Here is a 23586-nt window from a genome sequence, read left to right as displayed (position 1 = left end):
CAAAACACTCACAAACAGTATTTAAGAACAGCTTAATTTCTAGGATTAGAAAATAAAACTCCAGGTAAAAAACATCAAATATTTTATTGCAAAGACTTACTAAAATAGAAAATTATCTTACAATGGTCTATTATTCATTTACTTGTCATTATACAATACACAACTGACTGTTGGGCTGGGACCAGTGAATGCACCCAACAGATGCTCTGAAATTGTGCTTGGCATATAATTGAGCTTGGCACATGGTTTCTATAGATGGATATCACTATTACATTTTTACACAAGCAGGTATGTGCTGTTCTGAATTCTAATGAGCCATGTGCAGGGCAACCATAGTCTCTCATCAGTTGAATATTGTTGGCAAAGTTCAAATTTGTGCACAGAGGTGGAAAGAGCCCTGTATTCTGACATTTATCTTCTGTATAAGGGAATATAGAGGTACACCACAGTCAGAATTTAGCCTGCAATTTGAGAAAACATGTACACAGCCAGTAACTTAATAGTAAATAGTGTAGTAACCACCATTCATAAAAATATCCATTTGTGACAAAATGTGCCATAAGTTGTGCTTAATACTGACAATTGTAGATTCTTTTTATTTTCAATTGTTGATTCTTCACCTGTATTCCCAGGATACCACAGAGGACAGGTATACCACTGAGCAGCCTGACAACCACTTTCACTAAAGTACTCAGAGCATTTCCTTCGTATAGAAGTAAAAGTTCTCTTTTTGTCCTTTCTGCTGTCTTCAATGGGTCTTATTTCATTTTTTTTTATACTTTAAGTATAAGGCTAACAAGGGGTATTACTATACATGCTTCTGTGTTGTTTAAGTGTGATGTTCAATATGTCTACCTTCACCAACTTCCTCCTGTAACTATTCTGCTTTAAATTAGTTACAATTAAATGATGTAGGATTCCCCATGTATGATGTGAATACCATTGGTTAATAAAGAAACTGCTTTGAGCCTATAGCACAGCAGGGCAGATCAAGCTAAGTGGGGAAAACTAAACTGAATGCTGGGAGAAAGAAAGTGGATTCATTGAGAAGCCATGTAGCGTCACTGGAGACAGACACCAGAACTTTACCACAGCAATGTGGCAATACACAGATTACTAGAAATGGGTTAAATTAAGATGTAAGAGTTAGATAATAAGAAGCTAGAGCTATAGGTCGAGCAGTGATCTAATTAACACAGTTTCTGTGTGATTATTTCAGGACTATGAGAGGTTGGAAATGAACAAGCAGCCTAGCCTAGCAGCCTTCTTACAACAATTAAATATGATCTACAAGTCATCATCTCAACCACACTAACCACATTTGAAATGTTCTATAGGGAGGCTGGAGAGATGGCTCAGTAGTTAAGAGCACTGGCTGCTCTTCCAGAAGTCCTGAGTTTAATTCCTAGCAGTCACAGTGTGGCTCACAGCCATCTGTAATGAGATCTAGCTCCCTCTTCTGGAAAGTGTATAATAAATAAATAAATAAATAAATAAATAAATAAATATTAAAAAAGATATGCTCTGTAGGCACATGTAGACAGCAGATATGACAAAGACAGAATACACTTACTATTACAGAAATTGCTATTACAGTGAACTTCTATAAAGCTTGGAATTAAAAAATGAATAATATTTAACTTTAGTACTATAATCATTATACATACTTTTGTGAGTGTATTGATATTTATAAGAATGATTGTAGAGGCTAGTTTTAAGGTCATCTTGACACAAGTTAGAGTCACCTGAGAGGAATTAACCTCAATTAGGAAAATGCACCCATAATATTAGGTTCAAGGAAGTATGGAATGTATTTTCTTAAGTAGTGATAGATACAGGATGGCCCAGTCCATTGTGGTTGAGACTATCACTGATCTTGTGTTCTGTCTTCTATAATAAAGTAGACAGTGCAAGACATAAGTAGTACACTATAGGCAACACTCCTTGTGGTCCCAGCATCAGGTTCTGCTTCCAGATTTCTGTTCTGTTTGAATTACTACCATCACTGCCTTTGATAAGGACCAGTAATGTGTACATATAACCAAAATAAATCCTTTTCTGTGCAACTTGCTTTTGCTAAAGTTGTTTTATCATAGCAGTAGAAACCCTAACTAGGATCACAAGTATCTTTTTAACACTACTTATCTTTAATTGTCGACATACATGTGATTTTCACATTAATTATGCTGCATAACTAATATGAAATAAGTTCTCATTATTTCAGTATTTTTGTTAGGAGACAATGATTAATCAGGAAGTCTCGTCAGAAGAGACGTCTCAATAGTAAATAACACTTATTTTTCTTTCAGAGGACCTGAGTTTGGTTCCTAGAACCCATCTTGTCAGCTCAAGCCACATGCCAGTTCAGATCCTTGGAATCTGATATTTTCACCTGACTTCTGCAAGTCACTCCACATACACAAGGCATACAAATATACAGACATATCCATACGAACAAAATAGTTTTACAGGTTTCTAAAAAATTTGTCTTCAGATGAAAACCATGACCTCCACCTCCTGGAATAAAAGCTTTAACAAAACAAAATAAATATTAACCATACGGTTAAGCAAATATAAGAAAAAGTTTCATGTGATAGAGGTGAAGAATGAGGACTGCTTATGCATCTGAAAGAGGCTGTGAAGCTGTCCCTTGATCTGAGGATACTTGGTGCTTTAAAACAGATGAAGAAAACAGTGGATTTGTATAAGTTGAACAATGAAAAGGTTAGCATTGCTCAGTCAGGGAGTGGGGGAAGTCTTCAAATGGAATAAATTGCCCCTGTGACCATCTTTAGACAGGAATTAACAGGAAAAAAGTTAGTGTTGGAACATGTGTCCTCTAGTGGTGGCCTGTAAGAAAAGTTGTAGAAGGCTGAGGAAAGAGTAGTAGGAAGGATCCTGAATGCTTTCAACTCTGCATTCAAGATGCCTGGTTGTACTTTCCAGATTGTGGTACTCTGGTGGTTTGAATAGTTATGGCACCGTAAGCTCATGTGTTAGAATGCTTGATCCATGGGGTGTAGCCCAATGAGGAGGTTAAGATATATGACGCCCTACTAGATGGGGCTCCATTAGGATGTGTGGCCTAGTGTGTCTCTGAGGAAGTGGGCTGTGAGATCTTACATGCTCAAGCTATTCTTATTGTCACAGTCTCCTTTTGCTGGTGCAGATCAAGATGTAGAGCTCTCAGCTCCTCCAGCACCATGTTGCTGTGGTCAAGCTGGGCAATGGTGGCACAGGCCTTTAATACCAGTCTCAGGAGGCAGAGACAGGGTGATTGCTGTGAGTTCACGACCAGCCTGGTCTACAGAGTGAGTTCCAGGACAGGCCCACAAAACAAAATAGAGAAAGGGTTGCTGTGGTCATGCTATCTTTTTTTTTCAATAGAAAAAGGAAAAGAGAAAAACCTAAGACAGATACACTATCAAATTATTCAAAATATAAGTACTTGGGCTGGAGAGATGGCTCAGAGGCTAAGAGCATTACCTGTTCTTCCAAAGGTCCTGAGTTCAATTCCCATCAACCACATGGTGGCTCACAACCATCTGTAATGAGGTCTGGTGCCCTCTTCTGGCCTGCAGGCATCCATGTACACAGAATATTATATACATAAAAAATAAATAAATAAAAACAAAATATAAGTACTCATGATCTGTTTTGCCATTTCATTTTGTCAGGAAATTACACACACACACACACACACATGCGCATGTGCACACAGATACACACACACACACACACACACACACACACATAAATATGTCAGGACAACACAAAGATATTAAACACATTCCATTACCAAACTAAGATTCTTCGTGTTCTTATGCATCTAGATTGTCAGAGGTGGACAATTTTCAGTACTATTCATGGTCTTCATACTTTTAAAACTGATTTGACTATTCTTTGTACTTTTCTCCCTTTCTCCCACACTCCTTTTCCCTGCTGTCTCTTTTTTAAAACAAATTTAACATATGACATCAAAGACAACTAGGTCGACACTTCCAAACAGAAATAAGGCCTTACCATAGCAGTAGGAGTTTCCCTAGTCTTTGAAGAGAAGCTGGCACTACCTAGTTCTTCTTTCAATACAAGTAATTACTCATATCTAAAAATGGTCTATGGAACAAGTATCTTGGCTGCAATTGGAAGTATATGCTTCAAACATCTCTGCCAATCAGAGAAAAACTTTCTTTTTAATTAACATGTCTTAAATAAGAATAAGTATTTCCACTGATACAGGAAATCTTGCCTAACAACTACCACAAACTATAGTGTGGGTTCTAAGCAGCCTCCATATTCTTCACAGGTTTTTTTTTTTTTTCTCCCACTCTTCCACTATTTGAAGAGGTGGGTGGTATGACTTTAATCAGCATCTGCCATCAAGTTTTAAGTTTTTCTTTATATGGAACTAACTATTCTGGCAGTAAATCATGTTTTAACTACAGATACAGAAATTCCTGACTCAGATTTTGGCCGGAGATCAAATTTAGAACTTCTTGCATTGCTCTGGGCTTAGATATTTTATTCAGCAAACAAGAAAGGATCTGAAGATTAAGTGATTGCAATTTTTCTAACAGGCTTTGCTGTGAAAATACCAGATTCAATGTCCTGTAATGTACAAAGATTTCTGTTTGTAATGTGTTTTATAGATTTTCATTTTAAGCATGCATGCTTAAAAAAATCATTCTCTGAAAGACAAAGGATAGTGATTCTTTCACTGGTGGTTTTATTGCTTTTTTTCCCCTGGTTTGTTTGCTTTTAGTTTATATTTTATTTCCTTCCTTGTTTTCCTCTGTAGAGCTGGCTGTTGAGTCAGCAATGTGTAGACAACTCAAGTAGGACATGATTACTGGGATTTCTTTTATGTCCCCTCCAGGGCAGCCACCTGTTTTGTCACTGAGAAAAAAAATGACTCATGTGGCAGCCTGAAAAATACCTGATTGCCCAGTAGAGCCCTCTGTGCAACTCACTTGTACCTCTGCTTTAAAAGAGGGTGAAAAATGAAGATTAAAAATTCATTGAAATATCTCCATGGAGTCCTGTTAAAAGGCCTTCTCATCATTAATAAAACATGAGGAGATGCGGCACAGGGCCATGGGCCTCTTTTATGATTACCACACCTAAATGATGCAGGAAAACAAGGTAACAAGATAAAAATATATGTCATAGCAGTATCTGTGCCCCCAGTGTGTTCTCAGGCCCAACAGTCAAATCCTTCCAGGCAGTAGTTTCTTTGTAGTTTACCCTCTGAAACAGAGGGTCTTAGTAAAATCTACGTGAGCAATTCCAGTGTAGTTGGCATGCATTGCATAGTTTAACCTGAAACACCTGTCCCTTTTCTTCCCTATTATCCACTCACAGTGCTACTTTCAAATGGCACTGGACACCAGTTGGCAACTTTCCAGTCATATATTTCTGTTTTAACAGTACTCCAAAATGTGAAAGGTAAAATTAACAATTTTATTACTTACCTCAAACAAATATGGAGAAATTTAAGACAACTTAAAATAGAGTTGCCTGTCAGCCCAGAACTCAGCAAAAACTCATACAATGTGTTCAGTGGGTATGGGGTGCTTTCAAGGCTAAACCTTGGGGGCTTCAATCTAAATGATGATGTCACTTAGAGTTCCATGATTGGTTGCCTGTTATTAAGTGCTATTAAAATCCTCCATTAAGAAATTCATACTACTGAATGAGTCATCCTTTTACTTGAGGCTGGTTCTCCACACTATTTAAAGAACAATTCATAAGAACCTTCTCTGCTATATTTGAAATGCTCTTTCTTTAACTTCATAGGCAATAGAGTTTTATATTCATGACAGCCCTGTTGGTGCAAGAGCTGTACGATTGCATCTGACATCCTTAAGCCACAATCTAATTGAATCTGGTTGTAGACATTTAAAAATTTCAGTTAATAAGTGCTCAGTGGGTCTAATTTTGCTGGATTGCTTCTTATCATGAGAGGCTTAACCAAATTTTATGGAAAACAGTAAAAATGCTGATTATTATTGCTAACACTATTAGAGCAATGGATTACCACAATAGTAATGATAATAATAATAATAATAATAATAATAATAATAATAATAATAATAAAAGTTTTAAAGAAAATTCCAAATTACTATATGTCAATTTTTCATTAGTCTTTAAATCATATGAGCAGATATTCACAGGACTGATTGCAGTAGAACCAGCTGAGCATCTCTTATTGACTTTCAAACATCCTGTTTTGAATATTTTTATTGATTTTTGCCATAACTTACAGAAATGACTTTGTAGTACCTTTCATATACTCTTATAATTTAGCTGAATGAACTAGAAAGAAGGAACTTTAAAGTTTAAGCCAAAGCTTTCTGTTCTATAAGTGACATTTTCAGTCAGCAGACAATAGAGAACTTACATAAAGCACCACATGGTTCAGAAACATTCCTGGAGTTCTTGTGTTGTGTCTGTAGGCATCACAACACCAACCCTTTACATTCTGCTACTTTGATTTATGAGTTTCTATAACAGGACTCAAAAGTATGTTTTATATTGTTTTATTGGTTGAAATAATATAATTTGTGGAATTATGTAAATACAGTTATGAAGAAATATACAAAGAGAAATAGCATAAAGCTTGATTTTCTTCATCATTATAACTTTTCTGCTATCACAGTAAGTACCTTTTCTTGTCATGCTTGTGTATAATTTAACATAGCTCATAGACTAGGAACACTAGAATAATAACATATAATTCAGAAAGCCTTGGGAAATAGCTGAACAGGTCAATTTAGAAATAGCATTCCTGCCTTCTTTAGTTCATAAACTCTCTCTGAATGTTATTTTTTCACATTGCTGCCTGTTATATAACATCATATAATTGTTATGCAATATTTAAATGACTAAGAGTCTATTCTTACTACCAAAAATTACGATTGAAGTACCTCTTCTCATGAATCAAAAGGAAAAGGCAGGGGAAATTCTAAGCAAAATTTTTATTTTATTTTTAATGCAGTATTTAACTTGAACATTTTTCAAGAAAAGAAACACAAAGTGGCTTGTCTCTTTAAAAAATTTGGTTCTTTCCAGGAGACCAGCCTGGTCTACAAGAGCTAGTTCCAAGACAGGCTCCAAAACCACAGAGAAACCTTGTCTCGAAAAACAAAAACAAAAATAAAAAATTGGAAAATAAAACTTCAGACTTTCAGAACTTTGAGATCTCAATTATAAGCAAGACTTTCTTTCAAAAAAACTTTATCCACTGTGTCATCCTATTATTTTCCTGATTGATAAATGATAAAACATTGGTAAGAGCAGAAACAATATAATTAATACCTACTGCTTAAGGGTAAAATATTGTGGGAGGAGGGACACACTTGATCTCACTGAAATGCAGTTTTTCAAAATCTGTGAAATTCTACTTGTCAAATTTAACTACTTTATTTGCTGTAAATTTTCACTAATATTTGATCAAAAGGCTATAATTTTAGCAAAATTTAATTACATTCAAATATAATTTGTCATTGAAAGAACGAATGGGTGATGACTGTTAATATATAACTATGAGGAAGTAAATGGAAAACGGGCATTTTTCAATATGTTCAATAAATATTACCCTATTTTATATGAATATATATTTCATATTTAACAGGATTGGCTTTGACAAAATATGATGAAATGCTCCAGAGAAGTTTTTGTTTATAAGAATCAAAGAATCCTCTCTATGACTGAAATAGTCACAGGATGTGCAACAGCCAATCACTGTAAATTAACACAAAATTTGTTAACAGTGAAGGGCAGAACCTACTGTATAAAGATTCACTGTAAAATCCTGCAAAACCTCAAAAGGAAACTTAAGAGAACCAAATGAAATGCTTGTTATTAAACATAAGTGCTGCCAATACAAGGTCACAATCACATAAGTCGGATGCCAAAACCAATGGTAGAGTAGGTTTGGACCTGGACTCCAAAGTGCTTGTCAAAGATAACTGCTCTACCCATGCCTTCTACACCATGAAGGATATATTCATAGTGAACCAAAGCGATTCTCTGAGTATTTTTAAAAGAAAAGTGCCCCCAAATTATTAGCTTTATATCATGAAATGCAGTTTGGAAAATATTTTCATACAGAAATGTAAGTCTTAATAATATTGAAAAATTGACTTGAGATATCAAGTCATGGGAATCCTCAGTTTCTAATAATTCAGATGTCTTTGGAAAATAGTTTGACTACAAAAATTAAAAATTATTTTTAGTTTAATATTTTAATGTAATGTTCATCCATATGATTAAGTACATCTGCTTTAATTATGTGACTGAGTATAACCCCTGCTTTCATTTCCTACAGGGAAGTTTTTATATTGACATTGAATTTTTCTCCATACACATCCTCATCAGGAAGACCTCAGACAATTAAGTCACCTGCTATTTTTGAAATCTTTTCGTTTAAAAGGAACCTAAAGAATCATCCACTTATTCCCAGTGGAATTCACTCTTTTGGTTTTTTAGTTTGTTTAGATTTTTTTTTTTGTATTTGTATGACTTAGTGCTTATTTGTATTTCAAGAGATCAAAGACTATAAAACGAGGGACTTTGTTTTAATATGTTAATGGTTTTTGTTTTTTTCATGTCATTTCTGCTGTAATGCCACCTATAAAACCATATTGTCATTCTGTTTGTCTGTGCTTGAACACACACACACACACACACACACACACACACACACACACACACCAGAAGAGGAAAAGACTGAGCTACTTATGCATGCATGAAGCAACATAACAGCACGTTGAATTGAGGAACTAGTCTTTTGGGACCAATTTTATGCCTTCCTCTACAGCTGTAGGGAGCCACTTTGGAACATAATATATTCTTTTGAAGTCAATGATCCCTGAGGGTTCAAAGCAAGATAAGAATTTGGTTCTGGGTAGATAGGATGTGCTGTATAGAATAGTCTTTAATTCCAAGCCTCACTGAGCACACGCACTTACTCACACAGAGATGAACAGAGAGTAGAAAAAAATTGCAAGACAATTATTAAGAATGACTAGGATCCAGAATATTGATTGTGCATTTAGGAAACAATACAGAAGTTTATGCACCCTTTGTACTAATAAGACGAAATTATTCAAGTGTTTATTTATTCATCTTTTTCTTCTAAAAATGAATAAAGTAATAAGGGTAAATGACTAAGTGTCCAAAGGTGTTAAGTATACAGAAAAGAGGACTGAGCTTATCAAGGAAAAACTTACCATTGTTTCTAAACTTCTAGAGATTTTATTTAAGCAATGTTGTACCCAGCTTTGAGTCAAATTAATTACAATGCATTTTAGTGTATGTGAGCATGTGAATGTATGCATGTGTATGTGTGTGTGTATATTCAGTTTGTAACATAAATTATATAAGTCATGAAATTTTATTTTGTTTATGTATAACATACAGTTAAGCAGTAAATTCTATTAGATGCTTATCACTGATGTAATTGGTTATATTGGGAAGTATTTACCCATCTTTTCATAAAAATTATATTCATGTAGAATGTTGCCTTAAAAAGCAGTTCAGTACACAAGAGTTATTCCACTTTCAGGTTGTAGAGTTTAAACTGTAGAGATGAATTCCTTTTAAAATATTACAAAACTATTTTCAGAGCTAGATTACATGCTAATAAGGAAGAGTTCTGAGATTCCTACCTAAAATGCTCTAAATTAAGGCATAGTTGGAAATCAAAATAACACTAGAAAAAAACTTGGAAAACAAGAAATGTTAGGTATAAGTTGCAGGTACCATGACTTACTTGTGTCAATCATCCCTTTTCTTGAAAGAGAGTGGAGGGAGACACTTCTTTAAGAAAAGTTGATCATAGGCACACTTACCCAATGAGTTACAGGTTACAATAGTAAAGGCCATTTTGAGACCATGTAAACAGAGCTCACTCATTTTGGTGTAAGTATAATTGTGAAACTTTGTGGTCACTGTTGATGGAAAGACAACATATTTGGTTGTACAGCAATGGATTTCTTTGAAAACTTGCAACATTTGGACTGCCACTGAATTTTCTAGTCTCATCAAGGACTTTCGCTGTATTTCAGCTAGAATATTGAGACATATCCATCTCAGAGCCTAATTTACTGATCTGGAGACTACAGTTTTACTTCTAGATACTGGGGGCATGTGCCAGAATTTACAGACTTGCATACCTTATCAGTTATCCCACTCTTCCAGATTATGCATTACAGTGATAGAATTTACTCCTCTAGTTGCTGCCAAGAAGCCTTCCTGTTACTCAAGTTTGCTCAGTTAATGTTCATATGTCTCACTACCCTTTGCCCATACTGATATTATAAAGTCTTTCTTTCATTAAAAAAATATTTTATACATCTGGTACTTTAATTTTTTTCTATCTATTGATTCCTAACATAAGCCATAGACAAATTTGTATAAGATTTCTTCAAAGATTGACTAAATGTCAGAACAATGCCATAGGTTAGAAAACCATGATGTAAAAAAAATAAATAAATAATAAAAAAAAAAAAAGAAAACCATGATGTATGTTTAAGAGTACAATGGATAAAAAGTGAGGCTTAGCTAGCTGGGGAGGATATTTTAAACAAGTTGTTCTCAAAAACAGTATGAGGGCATAGTATATAAAAGAAGAAAAAGTAAAGAGATGTAAAAAAATTGTTATATTATTTAGCCAGTATATTTGACTTAGCCAAAAGAAAATATGAAATGGTAAAAAGATACAGAAGTGGCAATATATACATCTAACTAGAATAGAGTTAGCCATCCCATGTATACTGAAGTGCAAGGTGAAAATGTCCCCTGTCACCAAAGGGAAGAGGTGAAAGATGTGTACAGTGACTTAAAAGGTGGAAAGTTTGATAACAGAAAGCCACACGACTGTACAAGGGACTTGGGGTGACTTAAATTGCCTCCAACGGCACCCATTTTCAAATAGCTTCCAGACTAACCATTAGAAAGTATCTTCTCTCTATCAGAACTTTTTAAGCAACCATATCTTTGCAGATATCCAAATAAAATCTTAAATGGGCTCAGGCAACAAACTCCTACTCTACCTTATCCCCACTAATACCAATGCAATCACTGCATTGAAATTTCAGAAATGTCAGACTCTTCCCTATGTTTAAGTACACTAAGCCCTTTCTGTGACTCCTGCCTTTCTGTGTATGATTAGACATCACAAACCGTCCCTGTTGGATAATTTTACTTCTCTTTTCAATAGGTTAAATATATCATTGTACCTTCAAGATCATGGTCTATATAATATCCAGTCTTTCTACACTTTTATGTGCTTAGTACATTTTACTCTATTCAGAAAATTCATTTCCTTTCTCTTTCTCCTTGCATGCGATTCTAGTGAAGTCGGAGACTACATAGAATCAACTCGGTGTGGGCTCTTCAGATGGAACCAAATGCTGTAGAGGACTAGAGAATGTTGCTAAACCTTTCAGAGGAATTTAAGTTGTAGTAGGATGATTACCCTTACTGAGAACATGGAACACCCCTATAGGAATATTATATCAGCATTAATTAATGTTAAATTCAACATTTAGATTATGATTCTTATTTCCTTATCTGTTTTTGTTCTGTTAATGTCAACATCTCAGCCAATCCAGAGGGTTATTACATTCACACAAGAATAGTCAAGATATTGTCTACTATTCCTTTGTTTTCATTTGTAAATTCATCATAACTTTGATAAATTTGCATTATGAAAACAGAACAAAATTCAAAGCCTTCATGGCTCAAATGCTTGCATATCCTTAATGGTGGAAAATCAATAATACATTGCGATTTTTTCTTTTTAAAGCTTGCACCAACACAACCCAAAATGCAAAAAAATTATATACTACACACAAGACTGATAATCCTGCCATATCTATCAAGGAGAGAACAATTTCTGAAAGCTAAGAAACCAGTCTATATTTCTTTCTGTGAAACAAAGCTATGAACTAGGCATGAAATAGAGGGTTATATTGAAAATAGGAGGGAGGGAGGAAGCAAACAAATGTGAATTTAAAAGGTCCCATCTGTAATTTTTATTCAAGAAACAATGTATATTTTTTCTTTTGCCTTTAGCCTCCACCACTGACCTCTGCTCCCTGATTCTCATGAGATTCTCACAACAGAAGATGCAAAGGTAAAAATAAATTCAGCTTGCAGATGCATGTTACAAATACTAGTTTGTCAGATAGAATATAGACTAACTGAACAGAACTATAGGTTTTCTATATATACACGGTAATTATTCAAAATTGTAAATGACCAGCTGTATGTAGCAAAGGAAATTTAAAAGTAATAATGTTAAAATTAAAACCTGTAAGCTATATTTTAAAAAATATTACAATTAAGAATACAAGCATGAAAAAACTTCTATAAATAAAAATGTAAGTTACAATGTCTTATCCACAATTCCCTGTTGTATGTTATTATCATTCTTAAATGTCATGGTAGAGGAGAGCATTTCTTGCTTTTTCTAAAAGCAATACATGAATAGATTTTGAGTTGTGAGATGATGTCACATCTAATTTTTAATATATTATTTTCCATCAAACCACTCCTAATGTTTGGTCTACAGTGGAAAATTTTTGCTGATTAAATGAATAGCAAATTATAAGACTTCATAAAAGCCAAATGTTTATGACTAACAAAGAAGTCAGTATAGTTTCTAAGTAGTTACCTTGCTGCTCAGATAATTTAGTGTGATTATTGGGTTAGTACAATGTGAACAATTCAACAACTATAAATCAGTACACCCCCTAAACAACGTTAAACACAAAGGAAACTTTTGTCTGGAAAGAAGATAAATTTTGTTTTATTCTTTGTTAGTTTCCATACATACATTGGAATATCAGGGTCATTGTAGGCTTCAAGATGATTGTCTATAGTCACATGGACCCATGGACTTTAGATGCTTAAATGTATTCATCACTTGATTCATGGATATCACTTACCTGTGGAGGAGGGGAAGGGCATATATACACTAGTATAAATCAGTAGAGGCACTTTGCAGTACAGAACTCCAAAATCAGGAGAGATAAACAAAACTATCAACTTGGAACAAGTCATGACCCTCACATGTAATTGCCTCTTTCTTCAAGTATTACTATTATAATTTTGGAGATTTTTTATTTGTAATTATTAGGAATTAATTTTATTTATTTTTCTTGTTTTCTGGAATAAATTTCAAACATATTAAGCAAAGGAATAAATCACTCAGTGCTGAATAGTCAGATTTTTCAGCCATCTCTATTGTAACAGAACTCTAAAATTGTGTACACTAGGCTTAAAGACTGAATTGCCAGCAAGTCAGTTCAAATGTTTTCATACAAGGGATGAAAATTGTTCAAAATAGAAATTGCAGTAGACTCTAATTTCAGAACAGTTTTCTTTAGACAAGTCATAATCTTAAAAAAATATAACTCTAGGGAATGTTTAAAATTGACATAATACTCAATTTTAACAAAAGGACCCTATTTGAATTAGTGGACTATGCTTGTCTCTTCAATAATATTACTAAGATAATAATAATGCTGTCAGAGATATAATTGATATATTTTCATTAAATATAGACATACTTGATCAACTTTAATATTTGGTTATTCATTGAAGAAACTGTGAAACCTTCCTAAATACAACATAATTTTTCATCTAGGCCTAAATAAGTACTCAAGAACAGAAATGAGGCTGGTCACATTTTCAAATTACATATGAAACAATTACAATGCAAGAAACAACAGAAAAAAAAAGCTTCCTGCATGGAAATTAAATTCCTGTCTCAGCAAATGCTGAAAATAGAGAAATTGAAAGTTTTCTTTTATCTTAAATGTGAAAATCAGCAAAAGCTGAAGGGGACATTCTACTTCAGGACAATGTGGTTGTCTAGCATCACATTTAACAGTTCACACAAATATGAAAACACCAACACAAACCTACAGAGAATCACTTTCTGGCAACGCTGAAAGGAGAATCAATTTAGACTTTAAAATAACTACAAAGTAAATAAAGAAAAATCACTAAGGTGCTTCAAGTAGCTTACTTGTTCCTGTCCCATTTTGCTAACATAAAAAGCAGCTTCAAAGAATTATGGAGGAAAGAGAGGAGATGAGCCAATGAAAAGCTAATGTTTTAACTTATGTTATAAAAAAACTATAAATGGATATGTTTTATTTCACTGTGCTTCATCAAATTGTGTTTTATGAAGTTATGATATTAAAGATAGAAGATGGGAGGGAATAGTGAGGAAGCCCAAGCTCATAAAGATAAGTGCCACATGTTCTCTCTCACACAGATTCTACTTTTTAATCAATATTCTTGTATTTATATAAGAATAAGACATAGAGAAGATAGATAACCAGAAAACCATCAGGGGAAAACAAGAAGACTTTAAGGTGAAATATGACAAGAAAATTAGTTGAACATATATAACACAATACTGGAAGAGGGGAGGAATGGGTAGAAAGAGTTTAAGCAGAAATGGGGGAAAGAAGAAGTCATGGGAAAGTTTCTAGAGATGATATTTTTATCTCTCATCCTAGCTACATTGGCTAAAGATTTGGTTGCATAGGTATATGCATATTTTCAAGCTCTGAAAGCATTATTGTTAGTGTGTATATGACAGTTGAAATTTAAAAGAAATATTTGATCAGCCGGGCGGTGGTGGTGCATGCTTTTAATCCCAGCACTCAGGAGTCAGAGGTAGGTGAATCTCTGTGAGTTTGAGGCCAACCTGGTCTACAAGAGCTAGTTCCAGGACAACCTCTAAAGCTACAGAGAAACCCTGTCTCGAAAAACCAAAAAAAAAAAAAGAAGAAGAAGAAGAAGAAGAAGAAGAAGAAGAAGAAGAAGAAATATTTGATTAAGTAAACAGCAATGCCTTTAGTCAATGCTTGTTTTTATATTCCAAAAATTATTGGCATAATAAGTAATACATTATTTATTGGCAAAACATATCCTGGGAGAAATTGTTGCCAAATATTCTTTTGTTTGTTTGAAATATTTGCCTGTTATTTTTAGAGTTGCAAGATAGAACATCTATAGTTTATTTATATTTATTCATAATTTTCAGAACATTAAATTTACTATTTTGAGCATGCAATTTAGTGGGTTTTTGCACATTCACGGGGATGCACAGTCTTTAATACTATACAGAATATTTTCATCACTTTGAATAGAACTCCATTTAGTTTTTCAATTAGCCATCAAATCTGATTCCAACTACCACTAATCTACTTCCTTTCTTGTCTACCTGCTCTGTAATTTAGAAGCTGAGCTTCTTTGCACAAGGTAAGAGGAGAAATCCATGTTACATCATATGGCTGCCACACCTGATACAGAATCAGTTTGCTATGATTTTATTTCCCTCTTTGAAGAGAACTCCTTGATGGCTCTTCCAGCAATTTTCTAATTTTCCCTTAAATTAGCACATCAACTTCTTTATTCCAACACACTAAATTACTAACTGAAAGATTCTGTTTGAACCTTATTACTCTTCTTGGCGGATTCAGTCAACACAAACCTTTCCAGCTTTTCTTTTCTCGGCTTCAGAGATATGTGCTTCCTGTTCAAGACCATCTTCTGGTTTCATGTTCCTGTCTTTTAGGTTTTTTTTTTCATTAAAATTTGTGCTTTTTACCTTCATATTTGCTCTTTACTCAGCTTTAGAGTTTGTGTATCTCATATGCTCATCATCTCACTCTATCTTTTTCTGGGAACACTTAACAAACAACATTATAACTAAGTGAATTTATGTTGAATAGACAGATTTATTTTCCTGAACATCAGACATATATAGCTAACTACACTTGGCTACCTAACCTGTATTCCTCTAAATGTAAAATGTATTGTCTCCTATCAGTGTTCTTGAAGTTTCCTGGGGCTGCAATGGTCACAGTAACTAACAGATTTATTTCAATTTTCCAAATCTGAAAATTTAACAGCTGTATAGTTAGTTTATTTGCATAACTTCTGTCTACATCATATTTTATTCTGCAGATCTTAAGAATTGCTCAATTCCCCACCTCCCCTAATTTAAGGTAAGAATTGTAAAATAACAAAAGCTGTCTGTCTTAAAATAGTCTCTGGCCTCAAAATTATTGATATGTTCTAAACTGTAGAAAAGTATCATTTTCTAAAATTATGAATGCTAATATTTCAAAAAGTCTTATTCAAGGTGTAGAAGACATGAAATAGCATAGGAGTGGTGGAGCGATGACTCACTATGTAAGAGAACTTATTGTTCTTGCTGAGGTCATGGATTTGATACCCAGAACCCACATGACTGATAACAATCATCTGTAACTTCAGTTCTAAGGCATTTAATGTCATCTTCTAATTTCTTCAGTTGTCAGACACACACATGGTGTACCAACACACATATAGGCAAAAACACGATGTAGACTGTGTGTGTGTGTGTGTGTGTGTGTGTGTGTGTGTGTGTGTGTGTGTGTGTGATATCACAGCAATTGGTGATTCAGGACCAGATGGTCAGCCTTTTTTGCTCAAATGTCATCAGATAATTCAGAATAAGATGAAGAAGATCAATATACTTAAAACAAAAGGGTGAGCCTTCCTTGACCACTATTTAAGTTTATCAACAGATAAAAACAGAAAATTGCTGATTACCTGTACGAGATACAGTGAAAACATCGCGACTGTGATTTGCAAACCCGTTGGTATTTTATAATTTTAATAATTTACATGGGATCGTGGAATAGCCTTCTCATCAAATCATCCTGTTCCTCTCTCTCACTGGTCTGGCCTTATTTCTTCGTTGTAAAGATGTTGGCTGTACTTGATCATCTCTTTCCTGCTATCAAGAAGCTAAGCACCTATTGGCTTTTAAATTAAGGAGCAAAATCCTATTCCAGTCAAAACTTCTATTAGATGACTTCTTTATATGAATTTCTGAGCAGTATTACTTGATAAGCAATGGGAATAATGAGAGAAATTTTGTTTTCAGTTATGAACACTCAAAAAATGTATTGGAAATTAGCGTATATAGTTTGTGACTTGATTTAAAAAGAAAAGTCAATTATTTCCTCAGAAGTACACATGATTTATGGACAAATATGATAGAAAATACCATGTGCTTTTATTAGCTCAAGCTAGTAACAGTTGCTATAAAGCATATGTTGAATATTATATACCACTCATTCATAAATTGTTTTACTTTACACCAGCCTAATTTCTATAAGTTATTAAAACATATTTCTTTTTGTTTTATTAATTTGAAAATGTGACCATTCATTTATGTGGAATTCAAGGCCCACCTGAGTGGGACTCTACTACAAATATAGAATATCAATTATAAAAAAAAATGTTCAGACCAAATTCTCTTCTGGTTTAAATATATTTTATGTTATGGAATCTGTATTAAATATTTGAAACTTCTGATAAAAGAAGAAAGAAAAAGAAAACTAACTGCCTGTGGCAAAGTTCTTGCAAAGAACTGGAGCAGTGTGGTACTAAGTACAAAAAGGCTAAACCCTCTATGTGAGTGCAATTAATGGTCCATGAATACAACAAACACATGTGGATTGTGGGGAAAGAACATCTGGGTAGATTAAATAAAGCCTCAGTTTGACTTTGCTAACTCACATGCATGACCATCAACATCTCACTTAACATTTTTGAGACTCAGTGTGCTAATATACAGAATGTTAAAGAAAATTCATCATTCAATGAGTTTTGGTAAAATTCAATGAGGTGTATGTTCCAGGACCATGACAAGCTGAGTACTCAGCTGCCTTAATAAATTAATAACATATTACTGTTTTACTTATCCTTTGGGTGATTCCAAAGATTTTCTGCCACATCTGTTGCTGAGTTTGTGCTTGGAAACCAGAAGAGAAATTACCAAGAGCCAAAAATAGAGTCTTGAGTACATAAAATGTATGACACAGGTATTTCAGAAGTAGAAACTCAATACACAATTGGAGGGTAGAAATTTCATTCTTAGGATTGATGAAACATGCAGTAAGATAGAGTATAATTAAACAAAGAGGAAGTGCTATTAATGAATGATGAATTGACAGGCTAAAGAACCTGCTAGAAGGCAAGCTTCTGGACATCCCTGATAGTGACCGGTTTGTTAAGGTTTATTAAGTTGAGACGACTTGCCCTGAAATTTGGCAGTGCCATTGCCTGGGCTTAGGTTCTGGGCTTCATATAAATTCCAAAGCTTGCTGAACATTAACAATCATCATTCTGCTTGCTGTGCACTAACAAGCAGTTCGCTTCCTGAGGCAGATTTGATAGAAACAGCTGCATCAAGATCCTGCCAACATGACTGCTCATGATCAGCTGTACTATTGAACTGTGAGCCAAAATAAACCCCATCTTCCGGAAATTGTCTTTTCCTACGGCATTTTCCATCTTCATTCCATTTCCATTGTCATTTACCTACAGCAGTGAGACACATAGCTACAGGGAATAACCTGGTGAGAACTAAGACTGGTAGAGTCAAGGACCCCAGAGGAGAACCTACTACTGCTTCTTTCTTAAAGAAGTATAATTACTAAACATATTCTGAATTCTTAACTTTAGAATCACAGATAAGTAGCGCTATCACCCTTATCAAAGAAGCTCCTTTTTATTCCCCAGCAAACAGACATAGTTGCAGAACTGCTCAAATAATAGAAACCACTAATCATGAGGTGCCCAACTAATACATATACCTCAGGCTCAAAGGATATCTTAAAAGAGGGGGTAGGAAAACTATAGGAACCATAGAACCAATAGATAGGCACTGTCTTATTTCTATGGCAGGGAAGCTGCACCCATGAAATCTAACAACTCAGCTGCTTGAACAAGATTTGTGGAATAACACTACCACTTGACATGTCATGGATGAAGGGAATCTCAGAAGCTTCCATCCTTAGATGAAGAGCTACAGGCAATTGAGGGCTGCTGTGAAAGAGGAAATCAGCCTTCCCTAGGGCTGAGCTCTGATAGGTTATACAATCTCTAGTAATCCTAAACATATAACCAACGTACATAGGAACATTAGTAAATTGACACAGGAGGCTGTGTGTGTGTGTGTGTGTGTGTGTGTGTGTGTGTAATTATAGTAAAAAGGAGGTCTTGAATTTGAGAAGGAGTGGAGAGGGAGCTGAAGTTGGAAGACAGGTGGAAAAAAGTGAAAACCCAGGATTTGTGTTTGAACAGAGATAAAGGGAACTAAGAAGACCTGTTCATTTACTTTGTGGTGGGCATAGGAGGGATGGTGGAGTTCTAAGGCATCTTTCGTTTTTTATTCAAGTATACAGAGAGCTCACAGGAATCAAGGTCATTAGTTCCTTTCAGAAAAGATCTGAAACTTAGTTTTCGGTATTTAAAGGAAAAATTGGAGGGGAAGCCAGGTGAGATCTCCTTGTGTATTTACAAATGCAATGGTGTCATATTTTGTAGTACTGGGTCCTCAACTCCATCAACTCCTTAACTCTGGAATTAGCTTCCTCTCCACTTGTCCCACATTTTAAGATGTTTTTCTCAAGGAAAAGTCTTGCTGTGTACAGTGAGCATGGTAATCCCAATGTTGCAAGCTGATCTTGAACTCTGCCATCCTATCTCAGCCTCCTGGGTTTCTGGATCCCAGGAGTGTACTATCATACTCAGCTGTATCTTTCCTAAGCTCCCTAATGTATCTCTCTCTCTAAAGCCTTTCTTTACTGTTGTATCTTGCAGTAGGTAAATTTTTGGACACTATAAATAATTACCAGAAACTTGAAATATTTGACAGTTTGGGGATACATGTGCATATCCATAGAAGGCGAATACATCACACTCTTCGGTTTTCTTTCTTTAAAGAAAGAGTTATTTCTCAATATATATTTCTTCTGATAGTTTAGTTCTCATGCAGTTGTTCCCTTGTTTGCATTTTTTTTTGATTTCTGTATAATAATCTAGTTCCTTTTTGGTAGAGGCCACAAGAGACTGAATTAGACTGTTTCATCTTGGAGGGGTTCCACTCTCAATTTTTAATAGGGTGCCTGCTTATTCCTTGTTAGAGTAGCATGAGTTTTCTCAAACTATTACAATACCACCAGCAGTGACTTCAAAGCATGATTTTTTGCTGCTCACAGAAATTAAATTTTCTCCCATTTTATGCTTTGCTCTATATATTTTACATGGCACTTTCAAATCTGTATTGAGTAATATCATGCATAAATAAAAAGCAATAACACAATGTGTTCTTTAAGTATCTACCTTCCAGGAAAGAATGATTTTTAGTACTCACCTTTGAATTCCAAGTTAGGGACTCTTTGTCAGAGAAATTTCATCAATAAGTTCCTTTCATGGCACCATAAATTCTTTCACATTTTGTACACACCCAAGTCTCTATTATTTATTAATGAAAAAGAAGAAACTTCTGAAAAATTAAAACTAAACCAAAGTCCACATTAAAAGGAACAATAACTATAAGAATGACTATTGGAAGATTTTATATGCCAAATACAAGATGCTTCTTAATATTTACACTAGTGTTACAACTTCTGAAGATATATCCAGTTGCTTCTCAAGAGAGAAAAAAAGGTGAGTCCCTAGACTTTCTCTAAATGAATCTGTGCCTTTTGAGCTATAATTCCTCCCTTAGAGACATATCTATTAAAGCCAGTTCATAAATAGCTTTGCAATGTGTAAGATGTCACTGTAGAAAATAGAAAATGAAGCATGTGGTTATTTCACAATTGTTGTCATCTATCCTACTCTTTTTACTTATGATTGCAATTCAAATAAGTCATGGGGTTGTTACTACACTGATATAATAGTCAAACCAGGTTGAAACTGCTCATAAAGCTCTGAAATACTCTTCCTGAAGCCCAGAATTATTATCCTTATCCACTGATTTATTCATTCCTTTATTATTTTTTCATGTTAGAGTTGTTGACCATAAAGCAACAGAAAACAGTGATAAATTTTGGACGTGAAACAACAGAATACAGTGATAAATTTCATGTTTTTATCTTTGTGATTTGTTCACTGTGAATTGTCCAATCAGTAAACACATGCTAAAACGCAATATGATGATTATCAGGGTGGAGAAGAGTAGTGGAAAGGGATGATGCCTTTGGCTGTGTGCTCTGCTATTGCTCATTACTGGAAGCAGAAGATAGCTTTACTCATGTGAAGCACATTTAACAAAACACCTAAGGAAGTGAGAAGATAAGCAATGTCAAGGTAATCTGAAACCATGCCAACAGCAAGTGGAAAGATTTGTAGTTGAGGGGATTTTAAGAAACAGAAGGACAGCCTAATGTAATTGAGTGTTTTTGTCCCATCAAGTCTTACATTCATTAAGTCCCAAATAAACATACAGAGGCCTACATTAATTATAAACTGATTGGCCTATTAGCTCAGACTTCTTATTAACTCTTTTCACTTATATTAGCCCACAATCCTTGTCTGTGTAAGCCACATGGTTTGGTACTTTTTTCAGTGAGGCAGTCACATCTTGCTTCCTCTGTGCCTGGATGTTGACTGCAGATTGAGTCTTTCCTTATTCCTCTTTCCAGAATTCTTCTGTTCTCATGACCCCGCCTATACTTCCAGCCTGGCTACTGACCAATCAGCAATTTAATAAAAATAATACAAGTGACAGGATAAAAGACCATTGTCCCACAGCACTGTGGTTTGTTCAATATTCGTTCAGTCAAGTGTCACAGATGAAAAGCTCTTGACTTAAGAGATGTCAAGACATCTGATTCATCAATTCAAACGGTAACACATAGAAAGATGGAAAGATATGAGATTGAAACTCAATCAGAAGGTATCAGAGAGTTGACATATTGCATAGTTGAAATGCTAAGAATAAAATTTATTTACACAGGAAACAGACAACGTGGTATTTAATAGTACTTCCACCCTATAAACATAGATGAATTCTTAAGGCACATCTTTCTCTCTAAGTAAATATTACAGGTATCAAAACAATAACAAAAACAACAACAAAAACAACCAAACAAGAAGGAATAGGCTTAAATTAAAGCATCTAATGAACAGAGTCAATTATAAGAAGTATAACAAGGGAATAACACATCTGAAAAAAAAATCCCCAGGGAGAGTAAAAATTAAAACTTTTATTACAAAAACAACAAAATTTTGACACTGAAATCTACCTAATATTAAAGTGAGGGAAAAAATAATATATCATTTTATCTTATAAAAAATAATGTCTGGGCTAGAGAGATGGTGAAGCAATTGAGTTTGTATTGTTTTTTCAGAGGACCTGAGGTTGATTCCCAGAAACCATGTCAGCCAGCTCACTGCCAACTGTAATGCTAGCTCCAGGGAGATCAGATACTTCTTGCCACCTCAAACACCTGAAGTCATGTGTCATACACACACACACACACACACACACACACACACACACACACACACTTAAACATAATAAAACATTTAAAATTTTTTTCTAAATGTAGAAAGTAAACTCATTAATATATAATATTTTATAATGTACTGTATTAATATGAGAAAATAACATATACATGGTGCTAAGACAAATTATGAAAAAAACAGAAATATTTATATGCAAACAGAATTATATATAAAAAGAATAATCCAGGCAGCAGTAGCGCATGCCTTTAATCCCAGCACTTGGGAGGCAGAGGCAGGAAGATCTCTTTGAGTGTGAGACCAGCCTGGTCTACAAGAGCTGGTTCCAGGACAGGCTCAAAAGCTACAGAGAAACCCTGTCTCAAAAAAAAAAAAAAAAAGAAGAAGAAGAAGAAGAATAGTCTTCCATTGACTAGTTATATTCATTTGAATAGATATTTAAACATTTATAGAAACTAAACTCAAACCAATTAAATGATAAGGAGATGTGTCTGCCAGACCAATACGTCTGAAAGTCATGGCTTTACGAGTCTGGCACAATGGGTCTCTGACTAGACTTCTCTGTGGAACTTTTAATTTGTTAATTGTTGTGTGTTATTTTAAATTCAGCTAATGCTCTCCTTCTTCACAAATACCCATTGATGGCATCTAGGATATTGTGGTGCCTTGGCGATGTCTATGTTAAAAAGCAAAGATACAAAATAAAAACCTGCTCATAATTCCTAGTATTAATTTGAGTCATTTAGCTTTACATCTGTGTGTCAGCTAAGACTGGCTGCCAGTAACTTGCTAGGGTTTGCTACACTTAGTCACAGAATACCCATAATGTTAGCGATGGGATTACCTTTGCCTGTGCTAAATAGAAGAGGAAAAATCTACATAGAAAAAAATCAGTGGAAAATATTACACAAAATAAATAAAAAGATTTTTTTTTTTTTAAGTTCTATATTCCTTGGCTTCTCATCAGCCTTCATTGTCCGCCATGTTCAGAGAGTCCGGTTTTATCGCCTGCTTTTTCAGTCCCAGTCCAGCTGGCCTTGGTGAGCTCCCAATAGATCAGCCCCACTGTCACAGTGGGTGGGTGCACCCCTCGCGGTCCTGGCAATAGGTTTCGATCCTACTGCATGAACTGGCTTTATGGGAGCCTAGCCTGTTTGGATGTTCACCTTCCTGGATCTGGATGCATGGGGGAGGACCTTGGACTTCCCACAGGGCAGGGAATCTGGACTGCTCTTCAGACTGGAG

This window comes from Microtus oregoni, unplaced genomic scaffold (assembly GCF_018167655.1).
Source record: "Microtus oregoni isolate MIOR12 unplaced genomic scaffold, Mior012 000026F_ref0000081, whole genome shotgun sequence".
Taxonomy (NCBI): Eukaryota; Metazoa; Chordata; class Mammalia; order Rodentia; family Cricetidae; genus Microtus; species Microtus oregoni.
Note: the sequence above shows the minus strand (reverse complement) of the source record.